At 35.4% G+C, this 23,812-nt stretch overlaps 1 protein-coding gene across 4 annotated transcripts in view; it reads left to right on the plus strand.

The window, feature by feature from the left end:
* The window catches only part of Phldb2 (pleckstrin homology like domain family B member 2), a 275,057-nt gene that overhangs the window by 138,737 nt on the left and 112,508 nt on the right, over positions 1 to 23,812 (plus strand). The gene's annotated exons all lie outside the window — the stretch shown is intronic.

The following is a 23,812-nucleotide window of genomic DNA, read 5'->3' on the forward strand; positions in this document are numbered from 1 at the left end:
GCACTCTACCACTAAGCACATCTCCAGCCCTAGAGTACTATTTTTCTTCTGCTACTTCTTATATAGAAATAATGTTAGTGTGCGTGCGTGCGTGCATTTGTGCATGCGCACAGATGTTATGCACGTCTTGGGAGTCCATCTGTTTAAAAGGTCTGTGATGCTTTGCTATGGTTACCAAGCCACAGTGATGAAGTTTAGTAAGCCAGGTTTGTATTTTGTCTCCTTTTATTATTATCACATTCTAGGTTTGCAATCAGTCATCTCTTGATGGGTGGCAAATGGAGATGAAAAGGGAAACTGAGTAGAATGGAAAATAAAGACAGAATTTCTTGAATAAGCTACTACAGGTCAAGCAGTAATTTAGTTATATCTGCAGTTATTAGATAAGAAAAGCTGGACGGTTTCACCAAGATTACAAAATCTGATTGAACCACCACGGGAAGAAGATGAATAGGAATGTAGCCTCTAAAAGAGTTTACATCATTTTTTTTCTTTTTTTCTCACAATCTCTTCAAATAGAGGGTGATTAAAAGATGCATTTTCTCTTGTTTGAGCTCTTGGCTACTTTATTGCTTAGTGTTTTAAACATTAGGAAATCACCATGTTTCTAGGACCCCAAGTATGGAGGAGGTAAGGAGAATGCTCATTCGTTGATGCATTTATTGCAGTTCTTTATTGTTGTGTATTTATTTTGACAACTCTTTACTTTGGAGATAAAAGTGCTATCACTCAAGGATATTGTGGGAGTACTTGAAAAAAAGAGATGAGGCTAAAGATCCTGGCATTTGTGCAGAACCTAGAAGTTACAATTAAAAGGAAAAGACAGCTCTTGGGAGGCTGCATAGCACAGGTATTAAAAAATAGACTGAACTAGACCTAGGTCTGCATTTTGTCTCTGTTTCTTGTTGGCCTTGGACATATTCTCAGTGTTTCCTTTGAACTTTAATTATATTGTCTGTAAGGTGAGGGAAGTGTACATAATATTTATGGGGTTGTGGTGAAGATTAAATGTGATAATGCAGGTGAAACACTTAGCACACTGCATGGCATCTAAGTTGTCAAATATAACTGCTGTTATTATTGCCTGATCTTTAACAGTATTCATTTCTGCCTCTGTCAATATTCCTGTCCTGAAACCTCAAGCTTCTTTTTTAGTAAGGCTATTTTTAGTGATTGTGAGTCCACAGAAAAATTAAGAAAGTACAGATGCTTTCTATATACCCTGCCCCACACACACACACACGCACTCCCTCCATTAATATCCCCACCAGAATGGTCTATGTGTTATAATTTCTGCACCTCAACCACCAAAAGTTTATAGTTGACATGAGGGTTCACTCTTGCTGTTGGATATTCTATGGCTCTGCATAAGTATTTTATGACAAGTATCCACCATTATAGTATCGTGAACAGTACTCTCACTGCTCTAGAAATTCTCTATGAAGGTTCCTTTTTATAAATAGCTTTATTGAGATATGATTCATAAATGATGCAGTCCACCCATTTACAGTATAAAGTTCAATGATTTTTACCCAGTTTTCTAGAATCTATTTTAATTTTAAAATTTTTATTAGTACACGTTTGCACTACATAATGATAATATTAATTATGGGTAATTGGTACATATACATAACACATCTGAATTATTTTTCCCCTTCCCCTTTACCCATTTTAAAAAATTTTTTTCCAGTGTGAGTTCATTTATTTTATAAGTCCTTATTAAGTTGGTGATCACAAATACAGATTAAGAGCCAGACAAACCAAACAAAAGACCCACATAAAACAATTAGATAATTATACTAAATCAAAGTACACTTTTAAATATATTGTTACACTTAAATATATTGTCCATGCTGGATAAAAATAAATTTTTTCTCTCTCAATATTTTTCCTTTTGTCTGTCTTTCATTTGCACTTTATTGGCTCATTTACTTCATTTAACATTATCATCTCAAGGTGCCTCCATTTTCCTACAAATGACTAGCATTTATTCTTTTTACGGCAGAGTAATACTCCACCATATAAAAATACCACATTTTCTTTATCCATTCATCTGTTGATGACATATAGGATGCTTCAAGGATTTAGCTTTTATGAATTGTGCTACTATAAACGTGGTTATGTATGCATCATTGTGTTTTTAGTTCTTTCATAAATATACCTAGAAGGGGAGTAGCTGGGTCAAATAGAATCTTTTTTTTTTTTTTTTTTTGAGGAATCTCTATAATGATTTCCATAGTGTTTGTACCATTTTACAGTTCCACTAATAATAAAGAAGGGTTCCTTTCCCCCTGCAGACTCTCTAACATGTATTATTGTTTGATTTCTTGAAGATAGCCATTCTTTCAGGAGTAAGATTAAATCTGTATTGTTTTAATTTGCATTTCTGAAATGGTCAGTGATGTTGAATTTTTTCATGTATTTGTTGGGTGTTTGCATTTTTTCATCTGAGAAGTATCTATTCATTTCATATGCTTTTTTAAAATTGGGTCTTTAAATGTGGAAATCTAATATTTTTAGTTCTTTATATATTCTAGATATTAGTCCTTTGAGGAGTTTTTTTCCCCATTATGGAAGTTGTCTCTTAACTCTGTTGGTGATTTCCTTTGCTGTGTAGAAGCTATTTAATTGGATGTGATCCCATTTGTTGCTTCTTGGTATTACTACTTGTGCAACTAAGTTTCTGTTCAGAACATCTGTGCCTACACCTATGTCTCCAGGGGTTTTATGTATTTTTGTCTTCCAGTAGATTGTTTCTGTTTTGGTTTTCTTTGGAGTTTTTTTGTGTTTTGGGTTTTTTTTTTAGTACTGAGGATCGAACTTGGGACCTTGCGCTTGCGAGGCAGGTGCCAGAACCACTGAGCTAAATCCACAGCCCAGATTGTTTCTGTTTTAATATTTAGAACTTCAATGGATTTTTATTTTAGTTTAATGCATGGTGAGAGATATGAGTCTACGTTCAATCTTCACATGTGGCTAGCCATTTTTTCAAACACTGCTTCTTTTTTCTTTTTTTTTTTTTTCAAATTCCACAAACGACATGAGCTTTATTTATAAAATGAGCATGCTGCCTACTATTGCCCATGTCCATTTAAACTGTCATCAGTAACACTCTCCATTTTCAAAGACATTTGACAATGTACTCAGATAAAGTATTACTAAATATTTCAGTTGATACCCCATGGGCATTGGAAGTCAACACTATAGAAAAAAGATTAATATAAAACAATACAAAAGCAAAACAGATAGCTTATCAATATTATCTTCAATCCACTGGAGTTTTCTCAAATAGTTACCTTTATTCATGAAATGATTTCATTCACAAAACTGTTACTCTTTGCCATCGCCTTAGCTTTCAGCTGTTTTAACTTTTGTGTTTTGTTTTCTTCTGACATGTCAGGAAAGGGCACTTGCTTCACCTTGGATAGAAACTCCTGAATGATTGTTTCACCTTGCTATCTCTCCAGAGAGCACTTCTTTGCTGCTGGTCTATGTTGTCACGTCCTTGTGAGGCTCTGATGCCCAGGAACTCCTCAAGTTTCAGAGCTTTCTGTTTGGCACACTTTATGCCGAGGGAAATTAGAAGCTCTGCAACATGAATCCCAAAACTCTGATCAGCATAGTTAATGTCTCATCAGTAGTCAGTGCTGTGACATAAAGATTATTAACAATTGGTATCTGATTGTCCAGTGCAATGAGTTCATGAAAATAGGTTGCAAACATGAAAAAGTACCAATCCTTGTTGCAACATAATCTGATATAGCCCAGGCTAAACCAAATCCATCATAGGTAGAGGTTTCTCTTCCCAATTCATCTATGATTATTAAAGAATCTTTGGTTGCAGACCTTTATTTATAAGAAAATTCAACAAAATTAGTAAAATTTCCACAGGAAAATGGGAATGGACATGAAAAACAACTGATGGATGAGGAAACACATACTGAGTAGGTATTTTTTTGAGTTGCAGTCAAACTAGTAGGAACCAAATAAAGCAACTATCATTCATTCCACACTAATCAAATTAGTCAAATAAAGTAAATCAGATACACAAGCTCAAATACCACATGGGTTCTCTTATATGAAAAACCCAAAGTGTAAATAGTTTAAAGAGCAAAATAAAAGAAATAATAGAAAACAGGGAGATAGATCATTTGCAGATGCAAAGGGGACCAATCTATGAGGGGAGGGTTGGGGGGAGAAAGGGGAAGGGAAGGAAAAATAATTAAGATATATTAAGTCCATGTACCAACTCCCTATGATGAATGTAATCATTATGTGCTGCAAACATGTACTAAAATTTTTTTAAATAATTTTTTTTTAAAAAGGACCAATCTATTACTGAGTGTGAACAGTGAAAGCAAAAGTATAAAGTGAAATTTATAAGGTGGGCAATTACCAGAAACCTTGAGGACACAACTTTAAAAATCACAGGATTTGGGCTGGAGATTTAACTCAGTGGTAAAGTGCTTACCTACTATCAGGTCCTGGGTTCAATCCCCAGAACCTCATTCCCACCCTGCAAAAGCTTCTACAGCTATTACCAATATCCCACTCACTCCCCTCACCCACTCTGATGTGGTACTGGGAACTGAACCCTGGGTCTCATGCATACTAGGCAAGTGGTCCATCACTGAAGTATTGACCCCTCACATTCTTTTAAAAACTTTAAGATGGGGTCTTGTTAAGTTGCTCAGGTTGGCCTTGAACTTGCAATCGTCCTGCCTCAGCTTCCCAAGTATCTGGGATTACAAGGATGCTCCAATGCACCCAGTACCTCACCATTTAAAGATAGGGTTTCTCTAAGTTGCCGAGGCTCATCTTGAGCTCCTGGGCTTAAGAGATTCTCCTGCTTTAACCTCCAAAGTAGCTAGGACTACAAGTATGTGCCACTGTGCCCGGGTCCAGTGATCCTTTAAAATATATAAAGTTCACAGGGAAACAATTATTAAACTGAGCTAAACATTATTTTTTTTAAAAGTGGGAAAAATTTATTGAGAGAAAAGCTTCTGTCTAAGAGAGACAGAAGGGGGACTGGAAAATGGGTTGCCCCCCAAGCACTGTTTCTTAAAGAGGCTATCTTTCCTCCAATGAAAGTATTTGGTCTGTTTCTTAAAGATAAAGCAGCTGAGTGTGCCTAGAGTTCTTTCTGTATCCTCTATTCTCTTCCATTGATCCACAAGTCTGGTTTATTTATTTATTTGTTGCCAATTTCATGCTGTTTTTATCACTGTAGCTTTGAAGTATAATTTCAGGTCCAGGACAATGATGCTCCTGCTTTGCCCTTGTTGCACAGAATTGCTTTTGGTAATTTAGGTTTCTTCTGGTTTTATATGAATTTTAGGACTGCTTTCTGTAGTTCTGAGAACGATGCTATTGGTATTTTGATTGGAATTGCATGAAGTCTGCATAACAGTTTTGGGAGAATGACCATTTTGACTATATTGATTCTATCTATCCAGGAACATGGAATATGTTTTCATTTTCTTTTTTCTTTTTTTAAAATTAATTTTATTGGTACATTTTAGGTAAACAAAATAATGACATTCATCATTGGAAATTTGCATGTTTACATAATCTCTCTTGATTCTTATTTTTTCCCCATTCCCCTGCCTTCCCTTCAACCCCTCCATACCTACCTATTTACAAAGACTTTGTTTCTATTTTTTTCATTTTCCCATATTAATTCCATTCCCTTCTTTCCTTTCCCCTCCCCCTCTTACTTCCCCTTCCATTTTCCCCTTTTCTTCGTATTTCACATTATCTATTTAGTCCTTATCTATATTAGTCCATTATCTATATCAGTCCTTATTTACACTTTCAGTTTCTCACACTAGAGAAACTATTCGGTATTTACACATGTATGTCCTATTTATTTCACTTAAGAGTATCGCCTCAATGTGCATCCATGTAGCTATAAATGTCTATAATTTCTCATTTTTTATGGCTGAGTAGTACTCCATTTTATTTTTTAAAAACACACATTTTCTTTATCCAGTCTCCAGTTAATGGGCAATTGGGCTGCTTCCAAGTTTTAACTACTACAAACTGTGCTGCTATGAACATGGGTGCACGTATTTTGCTGTGGTATGATTCTTTTAATTCTCCTGGGAAGATACCCAGCAGAAGAATAGCTATGACAAATGAGATCTCTAGTCCTAGTTCTTTAAGGTATCTCCATACTGATTTCCACAGTGCTTGCACCAGTCTGCACTCCCATCAAAAGTGGAGAAGTGTTCCTTTTTCCCTACAGCCCCACCAGCATTTGTTATTGGTTGATTTCATGATAGAAGCCATTCTTTCTGGGGTGAGGTGGAATCTCAGCATTGTTTTCATTTGCATCTCTCAAATGACCAGTGATGTTGAACATTTTTTCATATGCTTATTTGCTATGTCGATTTCATTGTCTGAGAAATGTCTGTTCATTTCAGATGCCCATTTTTGGATTGGGTCTTTAAATTCGGGAGGTCTGATTTTTTTAAATTCTTTATAGATTCTAGATATGAGAACTTCGTCTGAGGAACAGCTGGTGAGAATTTTTTCCCACATTGTGTGTTGTCTCTTCACACTGCTGGTGGTTTCTCTTGCTGTGCAGAAGCTTTTTAATAAGAAGAGATCCCACTTGTTGATTGTTTGTGCTAGTTCACAAGCAACTGAGGTTTTGTTCATAAAATCTTTTCCTACAACAGTGTCTTCAAGAGTTCTACCTAAACTTTGTTCCAGCTGGTTCAGTGTTTCTGTTTTAATATTTTGATATTTAATCCATTTTGATTTTAGTTTAGTGCATTCTGAGAAATATAGGCCTAGTTTTAATCTTTGGCAAGTTGTAACCCAGTTTTTCCAGCACCATTTATTAAAGAGGCTATCTTTCCTCCAGCGAGGGTGATTGGCTGCTTTGTGGAAGGTGAGGTGGTTGAGTGTGTCTGGAGTTGTTTCTACATCTTCTAATCTGTTCCACTGGTCCTCAGTTCTGTTTCTTTGCCAATACCATGCTGTTTTTATCACAGTAGCTTTGTAGTATAGTTTCAAGTTGGGGATTGTGATACTCCCTGCCATGTCTCTGTTGCCTAGGATTGCTTTTGCTATTCCAAGTCTCTTCTTGTTACAAATGAATTTTTCGGTTGTTTTCTAAAGGTCTGTAAAGTATGCTGCTGGAATTTCAATTGGGATTGCATTGAATCTATAGAGCAGTTTTGGAAGTATGGCCATTTTCGCTATGTTGATTCTGCCTACCCAGGAACAAGGGATGTCTTTCCATTTTCTGGTATCGTCTTCGTTCTGTCTCTTCAGAGTGCTATAGTTTTCAAAGAAGAGATCTTTGATTTCTTTTGTTAGGTTAATTCCTAGGTATTTCAGTTTTTTTGGATGCTATTGTGAAAGGAATTGTTTGCCCTATTTCTGACTCAGTGAGTCTGTTGTTCGTGTAGAGGAAAGCTATTGATTTTTGCACGTTGACCTTGTATCGAGCTACTTTACTGAATTTGGTTATGAAGTCTAAAAGACTTTTGGTGGTGTTCTTGGGATCTTCTATATAGAGTATCTTGTCATCTGCAAATAATGACAATTTGACTTCTTCATTTCCTATCTTTATTCCTTTTATTTCTTTCTCTTGTCTAATTGCTGTGGCTAATGTTTTCAATACTGTACTGAACAGGAATGGTCATAGTGGACATCCTTGTCTTGTTCCTGGTTTTAGTGTGAAGGATTTCAGGTTTTGACCATTTAGTATGATATTAGCTGTCGGTTTTTCATAGATGGCTTTTATCAGATTGAAGTAGAGACTGTCTATTGCAATTTTTTGTAGGGTTTTTATCATACATGCCTGTTGGATTTTGTGAAGTGCTTTTTCTGCGTCTATGGAGATAATCATATGGTTTTTGTCCTTGGTTCTATTGACATAGTGCATTACATTGATTGATTTGCATATGTTGAACCATTCCTGCATCCCTGGGATGTATCCCACTTGATCAGGGTGTATGATCTTCTTGATGATCTTCTGCATTCTGTTTGCCATTATCTTATTAAGGATTATTGCATCTGTGTTCATTAGTAAGATTGGTCTATAGTTCTCTTTTTGGGTTGGGTCTTTCTCTACTTTGGGGATCAAGGTGATGCTTGCTTCCAGGAATGAATTTGGGAGTATTGCTTCCCTTTCAATTTCATTGAAAAGTTTAAACAGTAGTGGCAGTAGTTCCACTCTAAATGTCTTGTAGAATTCAGCAGTGAAGCCATCAGGAACCGGGCATTTCTTAGTTGGTAAGTTTTTAATTATGTTTTCAATTTCATTGATTAATTTTGGGTTGTTTAGAATTTTTAGGTCTCCTTTGTTCAACTTTGGTAATTCATACTTACCTAGGAATCTGTCCATTTCTTCAGTGTTTTCCATCTTATTGGCATATAGATTCTCGAAGTAGGTATTTATGATCCTCTGGATTTCTGCTGGGTCTGTTGTAATTTCACCCTTTTCATTCCTAATTGCATGGATTTGGGCTTTTTCTTTCCTTTTCCTGATAAGGTTGGCTAAGGGTGTGTCAATTTTATTTATTCTTTCAAAGAACCAACTCTTGGCTTCATTGATTTTTTGTATCATTCTCTTAGTCTCCATTGCGTTGATTTCTCCTCTAATCTTTACAGTTTCCTCCCGTGTATGAGCTTTGGGTTTGTCCTCCTCTTCTTTTTCTTGAAGCTTGAGGTTCAGCATCAGTTTCTTTATTTGGGCTCATTCTGTTTTCCTAATATGAGAATTCACTGTTATAAATTTCCCATGCAAGACTGCTTTCATTGTCTCCCGTAGATTCCAATATGTTGTAATTTCATTGTCATTTAATTGAAGGAACTGTCTGATTTCTTCTTTAATTTTCTCTGTGACCCATTGCTTATTCAGAAGTGTGTTGTGCAGTTTCCATGTGTTTAAGAAATTCTTGCAGTTTATTTTGCTATTGATCTTCAATTTTATCACACTATGGTCGGGTAATATACAGGTGATAACTTAAATTCCTTTGCACTTATTTAAACATGTTCTATGAGAGAGTATGTGGTCTATTTTGGAGAATGACCCATGTGCAGCTGAAGAGAATGTGTATTCTGATTTTGTGGGGTGGAATACTCTGTTATCATCTGTTAAGTTCATTTTTTCAAGAGTTTTGTTGAGTTCTAGTGTTTTTCCTTGCTTATTTTTTGTCTAGTTTATCTATGTATTTGTGAGAGTGGGGTATTGAGGTCCCCCACTACTATTGTATTAGTGCTTATTTGATTTTTCATGTGTGTTAGTATTTGTTTTATGTAGTTGGGTGCACCAGTGTTTGGTGCATATATGTTTATCATTGTCATCTCTTCCTCTTGGATTGTTCCATTTACAAGGATGTAGTATCCTTCTTGTCTCTCTTAATCAGTGTTGGTTTGAAATCCACTTGATCTACAAAGAGGATAGCTACTCCTTTTTTTCGGGTTCCTGTCACATGAAGTATTGTTTTCCTCCCTTTACCATTCAGTCTACGAGTTTCTTTTTGAATTAAGTGTGTTTCTTGAATGCATCATATTTTTGGATCTTGCTTCTTGACCATTCTGCCAGTCTATTTCTTTTGATTGGTAAATTGAGACCGCTAACATTGATGGTTATAACTGATACGTATTGACTTACCATTATCATGACTTTTTCTTTCTCTTGGATTCTCCCCATTTGTGTTTAATTTCTTGTCATGCCCAACAAATTCATTCTTCTGGGCTTCCTGGGGTTGTGACCCTTGTTATCTTTTCCTAGGATATTGTCTAAAATTTTTGGAGTCCTGGTTTGGTATTCATAAAGTTACTAAGGTGCTCTTTGTCATGAAAGCATCTTATTTCTCCATCAATTTTGAAAGATAGTTCTGCAGGGTACATCAATCTGGATTGGAGGCTGTTTTCCTTTAGGGCTTGGAATAGGTCACTCCAAGCTCTTCTTGTCTTGAGGGTTTGCATTGAGAAGTCTGCTGTGATTCTGATGGGCTTTCCTTTGTATGTGATTTCTTTTTTTTTTCTCTAGCTGCTTGTACAATTTTGTTCTTCTGTTGTGTTTCTGGAATCTTAACTATTATATGCCTATGTGTAGATTTTTTTTTTTTATCACAGCTAGTTGGAGCCCTGTATGCCTCACTTATCTGTATGTCAAGTTCTTTCCCCCTGCTTGGGAAGTTTTCTGCCATCACATCTGTGAACAGTTCTGTATGCCATTTGCATTCTCTCCTGTTTCTTCATTGACTCCAATCAGTCTTATGTTATTCCTCTTTGCATCATCTAGCAGCTGCTGGATTGATTTCTCATGGTCCCTTACTATTTTAAAGAAATTTTTCTTTTCCTGGTCTCTAATTGCAATCTTAACTTCCATATCCGGAATTCTGTTCTCACATTGGCTCATTCTGCTGTGTAAACTTTCAATTGAATATTTCATCTTCTGGAAATCTTTTTTTTTTCCTGGAAATCTATTTGCATCTATTTTATGTATTCCATTTGTTTCCTTTGTTGGAATTCTCTGCTTTGGTCTTTAAAATTTCCTTCATTATACTAGCTTTGGATTAGGATTGTTCTTATTTTTCTAGAACCTTGAGATCCATCTTTAGGTTATTTACTTGAGCTCATTCTATTTTTCTGATGTGGAAATTCACTGCTATAAATTCCTTCTCAGGACTGCTTTAAGTGGGTCCCATATGTTCCAGTATGTCATACTGGCATTATCATTTGATTATAAGAACCATCTAATTTCTTCTTTACTTTCATCTGTGAGTCATTGATTATTCAAGAGAGTACTGTTCAATTTCTATGTATTTGCATAATTTCTGTGGTTTCTTTTACCATTGATTTCTAGTTTCTTTGCTCTATGAGCTCATAATCTGCATGGGATAATTTTTTTTCCCATTAAGTTTATTGGTACATTTTAGGTATAAAATACAGTTACATTCATCATTGGGATCTTGTACCATTACATGAGTATCTTGGTTCTTATTTTTTTCCCCTTCCCTGGCCCTCCCTTCACCCCCTCCACCCTTCCCTTTTTGCAAAGACTTTGTTTCCATTTTTTTCCTTTTCTCATATTTTTTCTTTTCCCTTTTGTCCTTTCCCCTACCTTTCCCACTTCCCCTGCTCCTTTAGACCTTTTCTTCCTGTTACACAATATCAGTAATACATTTTTTAAATTACAATATTAAGATCTAGGAGACATTACCACAGATTTTACAGAATTTAAAAGGATATAGAAAGCATATTACAAAAATCTTTTTTGAAATAAATTTGACAACTTCTAAGAAGTACCTTGGAAGACAAATGAATGAAACTAATTCTGGAGGAAATATGAAATTTATTAAAGAAAGTATATTCCTAGCTTGAAAACCTACCTATATGACAACAGCAGGCTCATAAACATTTTAACTGATCAATTATATCAAACAATTAAAGCAGAAAAAAGAAGGAACCCTTCTCCCCTCATTTTAGGAACTCAATATTGTGCTAATCCTAAAACTGGATAAAGATAATAGAAGAAAAAAGTATGAATATAGATAGAAATTTGTTTAACAAAACAATTAGAAGTCAGATCTGGCAGGATGTAGAAAGTGGATTTGTTATAGGGATGGCAGTGTTGGTTCAGCATTGGAAGATCCACCCTCAAAAGTCATCATTTTAACAGAGGAAAAGAAAAAGCCATATGATCCTGTCACTAGTTGGAGAAAAAGTATTGGACTAAATTCTATAGCTGTTCATGATAAAAGCTATCAGGAGACTAGAAGTAGAACAGAACCTTCTCAACAGATTAAAGACATGTACTCCATACTTCCAGTGAGAATGCCTTATATAAATGGAGAAGATACAATGCTTTCTCCTTAAGGTGGGGAACAAGGGCAGATATGCTTACTCTTTATCTGTCCATTAAACTTTGAAACCTAGACCTCACCAAAATAGTCTGGCAATAAAATGACACAATTAGGATAGGATTTCCAAGGTAGAAGCAAAATCTTTATATGCAGTTGAAATGATCATCTACAGAGAAAATACTAAGAAATCTCTAGGAGCCCCTAGAACTTGTACTTGAATTTAGCAGGATTAGAAAACACAAGGTATATATCAAAATTCAAGTCTGTGTATACTTGCTATAAATGAAGAATTGGATATTGAAATTTAAAAGTTATGTAGGAGTACAAAGGACCTAGAAAAGTTTAAAAAAACAAAAAACAAAAACAGTGTTGGAAGACATTTAGTCCCTAATTTTAAGACTTCTTCTAAAGCTACAGTAATCAAAACACTGCTGGTGTAAGGAAAGACATATAGATCATTTGAATAAAACAGAGAATCTAGAAATAGAACCACACATATATGGTCTACTGAGTTTTGAAAGATTATTTAACATTAGCATTTTATAGAATATAAACTCAATTCAAGAGCTGAGAAAGAGATAGTGTTTTCAGCAAATGGCACTAGAACACCTGGTATCCGTATATAAAAAATTAACCTCAACCCTTTAATTCCATAAGTGAAAATAACTTGAAGGGATCTATGATCCTAAATGTGAAAGCCTAAAAGTATAAAACTTTAAGAAGAAATTATAAGGGAAAATATTTATGAATTCAGGGTAGGCAAGAACTACGTAGGATACAAAAGACATGATGTATAAAAGAAAAAATTGATAAATGAGATTCCATCAAAATTTAAAACTTTAAATGACATCATTAAAATGAAAAGTAGTCCTTAAACAGACCATATTTACAATGCATATAACCTGTGACCAGAATATATAAAGAACTCTTACAGCTCATTAATAGACAACCCAATTAAAAAGTAGACATAAGAAGATGATAAAAAGCCAGTATAGCACAAGGAAAGGTGTGCAACTCTAGAATCCGAAAAATACTAATCAGCACAATAACAAGATTGAATTATACACTCATTAGGGAGATGAAGTTAAAAGTTTTAAAAGCCTTGTCATGACTTTTTCTTTTTGTTGGATTCTCCCTCTTTGCGTTTAATTTGTCATGCCCAGTGGATTCATTCTTCTGGGTTTCCTGGGGTTGTGATCCTCATTGTCTCTTCCTAGGGTACTGTCTAAAATTTTTTGGAGTGCCGGTTTGATATTCGTGAAGTCCCTGAGGTACTCTTTATCATGAAAGTATCTTATTGCTCTATCAATTTTGAAAGATAGTTTTGCAGGGTCCATCATTTTGGGTTGGAGGCTGTTTTCCTTTAGGGCTTGAAATACATCACCCCAAGCTCTTCTTGCCTCGAGAGTTTGCTTTGAGAAGTCTGCTGTGATTCTGATGGGCTTTCCTTTGTATGTGATTTGTTTCTTTTCTCTCACTGCTTGTAGAATTTTGTTCTTCTGTTGGATTTCTGGAATCCTAACTATTATATGCCTATGTGTAGATTTTTTTTGATTAAGGCTAGTTGGAGTTCTATATGCCTCACTTATCTGTATGTCAAGTTCTTTTCTCCTCCTTGGGGAGTTTTCTGCCATCACTTCTGTGAACAGTTTTTTATGTCATCTGCACTCTCTCTTCTTTCTTCATTGACTCCAATCAGTCTTATGTTATTCTTCTTTGCATCATATAGCAGCTGCTGGATTGATTTCTCATGTTCTTTTACAATTTTAAAGCAATTTTTCTTTTCCTGGTCACTAGTTGCCATCTTATCTTCTATATCTGAAATTCTATCCTCACAATGGTTCATTCTGCTGTGCAGACTTTCGATGGAGTTTTTAATCTCTTGGAAATCTGTTTGTATCTGTTTTATGGATTCCATTTGATTCCTATGTTGGGATTCCATCATGTTCCTCAGATCCTCTATTTTTTTATCTGTGTCCTCTCTAGATTTATTAATCATGTCTTGCACCATGAGCACAATCTTTGCTGTTATCTGAGTAATTATTTCTGATTTCATTTTTCCCAGACCCTCTTTTGTTGCCAGTTCAGAGAGCCCAGGTGTTTGAGTATCAGATTGTTCCATCTCATTTCCCTTTGGGGTTGCTGTAGGTGATCCAGAAGTCTGTTTTTGAGGCTTATTTACGTGTCTTTTCATTTCCACCAAGGTGAGGGGTGCTTCTGGTGCCCGCACTGCTCACCTTCTCTGCCCTAGGAGCTTGGGATGATGGCGGGGGAGCTTCCTTCCATGTGCTGGGCCTGGCTCACCTTCTCTGCCCTAGGAGCTTGGAATGGTAGCGGGGGAGCTTCCTTCCAGGTGCTGGGACCGGCTCAGCTTCTCTGCCCTTACATGGGATAATTTTGATTCTTTTTCATTTACTTAAACATGTTTTATGAGAAAGTATGTAGTCTAGTACAGAAAGTCCCATGTGCTGCTGAAAAAAATAAATATTCTGTTGTTGATATCTGTAGATATCTATTAAGTCCATTAGTTTGAGGATGTTTCAATTCTGATATTTCTGTTTTGATTTTTTTGTCTAGTTGATCAGTTCATAAGTGAGAGGGTGGTATTAAAGTACTCTGTTACAACTGTATTGTTATTTGCCTGATTTTTTTGTGTCCATTAATGTTTGTTTTATAACATTGGGTATGCTTGTATTTGGTGTACATATGGTGTATATATGGTGCTTGTATTTGGTGTATATATGTTTATAATAGTTATCTCTTCATGTTGAATTGTTTCCTTAACCAAGATGTAGTGACCTTCTTTGTCTATTCTGATCTGTATGGCCTCAAATTCATTTTGTCTGACATTAGGATAGCTACTCCTGCCTTTTCCCAGGTTACTATTGCATGGAATATTGTTTTGTACCCTTTGATTTTTAAGCTGTGAATTAAATGTGTTTCTTGTATACTGCATATCATGGGGTTTTGTCTCTTGATCCATTCTGCCAATCTGTCTTTTGATTGAGGAATTGAGGCCATACACATTGAGAGTTATTTCTGAAAAGCATTGACTTATTCCTGCCATTCCATTGTTTTCCTCTTGCTGATTTCTTTTTCTTCTTGTTTAGCTGCTCATCCTATCAGGTATATTCATTCTTTTGGAGCTCCTTGGCTCTAATTCTTTCCTAAACTTGTCATTCACTTTCTGTATCATTTTGTTTAGCTCATCTAGCTTTTTATTATTGTTTTCTGAAACCTCGTGGATTATTTTGGTTATTACTTTTGTTATCCATTTAGTTATATTATCTATGATTTGGCTGAGTACTTCTTTGATCTGTTTTCTAACACCTTCTGTCATTCTTTTGAGTAATTTGAATGTGCGACTTATGATATTCTGTCCTTTTGTGCCCCTGGATTTGCTTCAGGGGAGTTGGGAGTTTTGGGAGGCATTTTGTTGCCTTGTCTTCTAATGTTTCTATTATTTCTTTCTTTGTTCATTTTATTTTGTGATTAGTTTTGTGGATGCCTATAGTGAAAAGGCTTTGTTGCTAGTTTAGAGGTCTGTTTTGCTGCTTTTGCATTGATGTGGTTTGCATCTGGCTAAATATATATAGTCTTTGCCTCAGTCCCAGATCAAACTACCTTGGTTAATTTGGTAGGGGTGGATGTAGTGCAATTACCCCAGCAACTCAGTCCTCTGGGAATACACTCCAGCACTGCTAATGTCACAAAGGCAATCTGAATGTTGGCTTACAGAGAAATAGTGGCAATTATGCTACCTTGTCAATACCAGACAATTCAGCTACAGTAGTATCATCCAAGAAAAACTGCATATATACACACTACAATAACCAATTATGTACCTCCTTTAATCCAGAGAAGATATCCACAAACATTAAGTCAACCCAGGTATTGAGCTACAGTCATTATGCTGCAGCTATCTCTCTGCATATCATAGAACAGAATTTAATAGTAATTTTATACAGTTAACCAACTATCAAAAGATTAATAAAGCTTTATGGTTGTAGTATTAAAGACATAGTGTTTGGGCCAGGGACTTAGCTCAGTTGTTTCACCCCCTGCTGTGGAAGCACAAGGACCTGAGTTCGATCCCCAGTACCAAAAAAAAAAAAAAAAAGATGTAATAGGAGAAAAAAATCTGGTCTAAAGATATAACGTTTGTGAGTGGGTGAATGCAAGAGAAAAAATTTGAATCTCTTAACTATGTGATAAGAGGAGAAAGAAGTGGTACAAAGGATCATATTTGGGAGTAGAGGATGCTTATAGAATTAGATAATGGTATGAGAAAAAATGATGAGAAGTAGAAGATAAGAGGAAAGGAGGGGAGACAAAACAGAAATTATATGGGAGTAAAAATAAGAGAAAAAATTTAAAAGGGAGAAGAGGAAAATATAAAGAAAGCAAAAAGAAAAAGAGGTAAGAAGCAAGGAAGAAGGACAAAGGAGAATTCCCCAAACTCTAATAAGCTGGTGAAGAACAAAAGGAAAGAAGAAAAAAGAAAAAGAAACTTTAAAAATGCATATGCTCACAAAAATCAAAAAGATTAAGAAAAAGACATTTCTTTGTGATTTTGAACATGTGGTTTTCTTCTGCGTCTACAATTATGAGGCTGCATCCAAGTCAAGATTCATCCCTGCTCATGCTGGTAGATAAAGAAGGCACTCACACCCCAGATCCATGCTAGATGCAGAAAAGAACAGGCAATAAGATTAGAGCAAGAACACTAATGCTCTGACTTTCAAATCCAGAGCAATTTCAGACTGATCTTGGCCTCTGGACATAGTGCTGGGATCTGAATTGAAGCCATCCCATGGCTGCTGTGAGTCCTGGGTTCATATAGTCAACCCTTCCCTGGAATGGTGTCCAACCAAGGACTCTCTCCAGGGAATATCATGACCACTTGGACTGGAATCACTCACCAGATGTTGCCTGCCAAAGGGCACTCTTCCTGCAACTCACAGCACCTGCCACTTTGTTCCACTGCTGTGTTTCTCACCAAAGTCCTTTGAAGTCCCCAGCTTTCACTTTGTCTCTATACAATCTAATTTTTTAATATTTTCTTTAACCTGAAAGAAATAAGTAGCCACTCTACTATTAATCAACTCCTTTTCCCCATCCCCTATCTATCCTTGAGCAACAACTAACCCACTTTCTGTGTCTGTAGATTTGCCTACTGTAGACATCTCACATTAATGAAATTACACAATATTGCAGTCACTTTCTTCATTGAAAGTGGGACAAAATGTCTGCCAGCCACAAATTAAAGTTGAAAGTTATTTTGGTTCATGTCGTTTAGAGGTTTCATTCTGTAGCTGGCTTCAGTAATAGCATGGAGATGGGCAGGAGTGATACATACAATTCTGTGCCATGTGCTCAATGACCCACCTCTCCTGATTCTGCCCCAACTCCTAACAGCACATTTAGCCGTAAGCTCATCAGAGGACTTACCTACTGATGAGTATAGTGCCCTCATGACTCACTCATCTTCCCAGAGTCCCGCCTATGAACTCATAAAGCTTGTTGAGGAATCTAGATAGAACCTGTAACATAAAATATGTGGTCTATAATGACTGGTTCTTTCATTTAGCATAATGTGTTTAAAGTTCATCTGTGATGGAGCATTGTTTGTGTATTTATAGCTGATGGCATTCCATTGTGTATATATACTATGATATTCATCCATTCTCCTGGGGAACAACATCTGAGTTGTCTCCACTGTTTGACTATTAATAATAATAATAATAATAATAATAATAATAATATCATCTGTATTCAAGCTTTTATGTGAACATATATCTTCTTTTTTGAGGGGCATATACCCAGTAGTGAAGTTTCTGAACCTGACGGTAGCTCTAGGCTTAACCTTTTGAAAAAATGCCAAAATATTGTTAAAATCAGAATTTTACGTTTCTGCAAGTGGTACATGAGTACTTTAATTTTTTTCATCACCTCCAATACTTGGTATTATGCCTTTTTCATTATAGTCACCCTAGTGAATGCAAAATGGTATCACATTGTTATTATTGATATACATTTCCCTAATAGATATGATGTTCAACATTTTTCATGTGCTTATTGGCTATTTGCATATCTTATGCAGAGAGATATCTGTTCAGATTAGTAATCTGATATATTCTAGATACAAGTTCTCTATAATATATTTGTAAACATTTTCTACTGTTCCGTGAGCTGTCTTATAGCTTTCTTGATAGTGTTGTTCACATCATGAAAGTTTTCCAACTTCCTTTTTATATAATATAATATACTAATATAATATAATTTAATATAAAAGTCCATGTTTAGCATGTATTCCTTCCTCACTTTTTTGTTTGTTTGTTTGTTTTGGTACCAGGAATCAAACTCAGGTCCTTGCGCTTGCGCAGCAGGTGGCAAAACCACTGAGCTAAATCCCTGGCTAGCATGTATTCCTTATAATAATGTTCAGCTTGGTAGACTTTCAGTGGAAGAATTGACCTTGAACTCCATTGACAAAAATAAGGGTCATGATATGTAAAAATTCTCTACACTTAACCATTCTAGTCACATACCTATTAATATATATGGACATCTACTCTCACTTCCTTCATTCTATCCATTCCCTTAAGTGAGGAGCACTTCCAGTCAAGTCCAATATTTTATTTGTGTCCTTGACTATGTCTCTCTTTTTTTCCCTGGATATTATTCCATTATTTAGTCTTCCTTTCTCCTAGATCTTTAGGATTTTTCTCTCTCTCTTTCTCTTCCCTCAGTGCATAAACTTGCACTTACATAATTTTTTATTGGTAGATATTTGCAGTACTTAATGTTTACATTTCTTCTGGGGAGTTAGTACATGTACATATCACCTTTTAATTCCTCTTATCATCTACTTCCCTTTCTGCCCATCCCCACTCTCTCCAGCTTTTGATTTCCTCCTTTTTTTGCATCCAAATATTTATTTACTTAAGAAAATAAGTAGGTCACATATAAGTATTGTCACGAATGGAGAGACAACCTGATTTGAGAAGTCTAAAGCCTATACACTTTCAAAAGCTGTTAAATACTCCTCCTCCTCCCTTATATTACTTATCTTTATTTTGCTTTTTATTTATATTGGGGTTTCTCATATAAGAGACACCATATGATATTTAAGCTCATGTGCCTGATTCATTTCACTTAACATAGTTTCAAGGTACATCCATTTTCCTACAAATAATTGAAGTTTATCCTTGAGTACACAATTGTGACTAAATACCATATTTTCTTTATCCATTCATCTGCTGATGAGCAAGATTTAGCTATTGTGAATTGTGCTGCTATGAACATGGTTACACATGTATCACTATAATCTGATTCTTTGACTCTTTTGAGAAGAAGATGCCTAGAAGGAGAATAGCTGGGTCAAATGGAATTTCTAGTTTTCATTTTCTGAGGAATCTCCATACTGATTTCCATAGTGGTTATACTAGTTTACATTCCCACCAACAACAAAGGGTTTCTTTTTCCCCCACAGCCATGCTACCATTTGTTGTTATTTGATTTCTTGATGATAGCCATTCTTTCTGGAGTAAGAGAGCATCTCAGTGTTGCTCTAACTTGTATTACTCTAAGGGCCACAGATATTCAACATTTTTTCATGAATTTATTGGCCATTTGTTTTTCTTCTTCAGAAAAGTATCTATTCATTTCAGCTGACCATTTTTTTATGTCTTTTATTTTGGGGTATATAATTTTTTTTAGTTCTTCTTATATTCCAGACATGTGTACTTTGCATGAAGTAGCTGGGAAAAATATTTTCCCATTCCGTAGTTTATCTCTCCACTCCTTTGCTATGCAGAAGCTTTATAGTTTGATAATATCCCATTTGTTGATTCATGCTGTTATCTCTTGTGCAATTGGGATTCTGTTCAGAAATTCTTTCCCTATGCCTATGACTACAAGTGTTTTACTTATTTTTCAGCAGATTGTTTCTGTTTTAATATTTAGATATTTGATCCATTTTGATGTTAGTTTAATGAGAGATACTGGTCTAATTTCAGTCTTCAGCATATGGATAGCCAGTTTTCCTATCATTTGGTGAAAAGAATACCTTTCTTCCAGTGTAATTTTTTGATTCCTTGTCAAAGATAAAGTAGCTTAATGTGCCTGGTGTTGTTTCTGTGTCTTCCATTGATCCATATATCTGCTTTGCCAATACTGTCTTGTTTTTATCACTGCAGATTTGTAGTATAACTTCAAGTTCTGGATTGTGATACCTCCTGTCTTGCTTTTGTTGCCCATGAATGTTTTTGTTATTCTAGATCTGTTCTGGTTCCATATGAATTTTGGGATTGTTTTCTATAGTTCTGTAAAGAATGCTATTGGAATTTTAATTGGGATTGTGTTAAATCCTTGTATCAGCATTTGAAGTATGTTCATTTTTGCTATATTCATTCTGCCTATCCAGGAACAAGGAATATGTTTTCATTTTCTGATGTCCTCTTTGATCTCTTTTTTCAGAGTGCTGTAGCTTTCATTGTACAAGCCTTTCATTTCCTGGGTTAGGTTAATTCCTAGTATTTAATTTTTATTGATGTTATTGTAGAAGGTATTGTTTCACGAATGTTTCTCAATGAGTTTATTATTGATGTAAAGGAGTGCTATTGAGTTGTATGTTAACTTTGTATCTTGCTATGCTAATGAATTTTGTTCTTAATTCTTGGAATCTTTTAGTGGAATTTTTGGGTCTTCCATGTAGAGGATCATGTCATCTGCAAATAATAAAAATCTGGATTCTTCCTTTCCTATACATATCCCTTCTATTTCTTTCTCTTGCCTGATTGCTTTGGCTAATGTTTCAAGAACTATAGAGTCTGCTACAAAAATGTATACGCATTTCAATAGTTTGCCATACCAATAAATGGAAGCTAATAGCTACCCTCTTTGAGCACCTCTTGTAATTGTAGAGGCCAAAGGTAACTTGTATTAATCTCATAGGGTCTCAATAAATTCAGTATTAAAATATTTATACAAGTTCTTCTTTTCCTAATGTATACTTATTTTTGGCAGACTCTGTATATTGAAAAAGACTGGTGATAGTGAACATCCCCGTCATTTTCCTGATTTTAGAGGAAAAGATTTCAGCTTCTTTCCAATGATTTTTGTCATTGCTTTGTCATAAATGACTTTCATCAGCTTGAGATAAGGTTCTTCTAAACATATTTTCTTCAGGGTTTTCTTCATCACGAATAGATGTTAGATATGTCAGATTTTATCAGTCTTTTATTTTGTCAATTGTGATGACCTGTGTGGTTTTTGTCCTTGCTTCCGTTTATTTGGTGCATTACCCTTACTGATATGCATGTGTTGAGTGACCTTGCATCCCTAGGATGAATCCTATTTGGTCATGATGTATGATCTTTTTAATGATTTTTGCATTCTGTTTGCTAGTATTTTATTGAGGATTTTTGCATCTATGTTCATTAAAAAGATTGCTTGTAGTTTTCCTTTTTGATTGGGTCTTTGTCTGGTTGTGGAATCAGAGCTATGCCAACTTCCTGGAATGACTTTGAGAGTATTCTCTCTCTTTCAATTTTTTTTTTTTTTAGGGGGGGGACCGGGGATCAAACTTGGAACCTTGTGCTTGCAAGGCAGGCAGCAGAACCACTGAGCTAAATCCCCAGCCCCTTCTCTTTTTTTGGTACCGGGGATCGAACTCGAGTCCTTGCACTTGCGCAGCAGGCAGCAAAACCACTGAGCTAAATCCCCGGCCCTCTCTTTCAGTTTTATTAAAGAGTTGGCAGAGTATTGGCATTAGATCGTCTCTAAAGTTCTTGTAGAATTTGGCAGTAAATCTATCGGGACCTTAGTTGGTAGTTTTTTAAAATTACTCCTTCAATTTCATTACCTGATATTCAATTTTTCAGAAATTTTATCTCTTGGTTCTGCATTGGTAGTTCATATGTACAGTATATAGATTTACAGTATATAGGAATCATCCATTTCTTCTGAATTCTTTCTATATAGTACAGGTTGGCCTTGAACTCATTATGCAGCCCAGGTTCACCCTGAACTCATGGCAATCCTCCTGCCTCAGCCTCCAAGTACTAGGATTTCAGGCATGTTGCACCAGCCTCGAAAGGCTTGTTCTCTTATAACACCTTCTCTGAAAACTAAGTAGGACCCCATGCTCTTTCCTGTTTTGAGAAAAAAGAAACTTCTCTTGATGTGTATCTTCAGAAAAATATGTATATATGTGTGTATATATATATATATATACACATATATATATATTCTCTATCCTGAACTTCGCTTGATACTCTACATATATATTCTACAGGTATATTCCTACTTCATATGTCCAACATTGAATTTTTCTTATACTGTATCTTATACTGTACTCTCTATCTGTATTTATATTCTTAAATAATGGCCCCATCATTCCTCAATTACGCAAATGTACTGAACTTTTTCCCTGTGTTTACCTGGCAGTATCAATAAATTATATTGGCCTGTTGAATTTTACTTCCCATATAGATTACAATCTGTTTCTTATTATGTTAAACAAATGCCCTGGTTTAGTTTCCTAGCATCTCTTCCTCAAACTGTTCCACAGACCTCTAACTTATCTTTTTACCTATAATTCTTCCACTATTAAAATTCATCCTCTTTAATACATACCAAGAACAATTTAAACAAATCCTGACACCTTCTCAGCATTTGAATTAAAAAATGAGGATTTTTATGTTACAAGGTAATGGAAATTACTGGTGATATGGCTTTTGACAACTCTAGTAGCCTCCCTCAGCCTCTAACTCCTTGTTTGTACAATGAAAATGATAAATCCTAGCCCTAGTCATTGTGAGAAACATGTGAGAAAATATTTGGCGTAGTATATGCACAGTGTTTAGCAGCCCTTGTATGACAATAGGATGGTGTCACCACCAGGTGCACCTTGAGTCTGAAGAGAATCCTGGACACAGGAAAGCTTGGGAAGCAGCTCCTTAGGGAGCCCTTGAAAATAAAGATGTCAGTTTCCTTCTCATAATGTGGAATATTGTAGAAGTTAAAAGAAATAATAATGACAAAGTACCTAGAATGTGGTTGGTAAATAACAAGCACAGGATGAAAACTCGAAAGTGAGCAAGAACAAACCCAAGAAAATATGAGATCAAGAAACTTGTCCCTCTTTTGGTCTAAGCACTACCCATTACAGTAGTCCTACTAATCCAAGGTTTTGGTTTCCATAGTTTCAACTACTTATGGTAAACTGTGGTCTGAAAACATAAAATGGAAAATACCATAAAATAAACAATTCCTAAGTTTTAAGTTGCATGCTATTCTGACCAGCATAATAAAATCTCAAAAAAATAATAAAATCTCATGCCATCCTGCTCCATCCCACATGGGATGCAAATCCTTCCTTTGTCTAGCATAGCTACACTGAATATGTTAACCACCCACTAATCACTTAGTAACTGCCTTAAACATCAGATTGTCATTTTATCACAATGCTTGTGTTTATTCACCTTTATTTTATTTAATAGTGGCCTGGTTAGATGCTGCCAATTCAGATATGCCGGACTGAAGCCGTAAGTGCTTCCCTTAAATGGAAAAGTTACGGAAAATGAAGGCTCTCTACTTAATAAGTAAAAAAATAAAAATAAAGAAGATTCTGTGCTGAAGTTGCTAGGATCTACCATAAGCTATTTTGAGAGAGAGAGAGAGAGAGAGAGAGAGAGAGAGAGAGAGAGAGAAAATCCTCATTCACATAACTCATTATACTATATTGCTATAATGGTTCTATTTCAGTATTAATTTTTATTAATGTCTTGATGTGTATAATTTATAAATTAAACTTTATTCTAGATATATATATATATAGGAAAATATTAACTATATATATGGTTTGCTACAATGTGCAGTTTCAGGCATCTACTGCTCTTCTTAGGTAATACCCCTAAATCATAAGGGGATTATTGTACTTATTTTGCTGATGTCTACTTTTAAAAATC

Source organism: Heterocephalus glaber, unplaced genomic scaffold, assembly GCF_053883595.1.
Source record: "Heterocephalus glaber isolate CG9 unplaced genomic scaffold, H.glaber_assembly_v1.0 deba00000122, whole genome shotgun sequence".
Lineage (NCBI taxonomy): Eukaryota > Metazoa > Chordata > Mammalia > Rodentia > Bathyergidae > Heterocephalus > Heterocephalus glaber.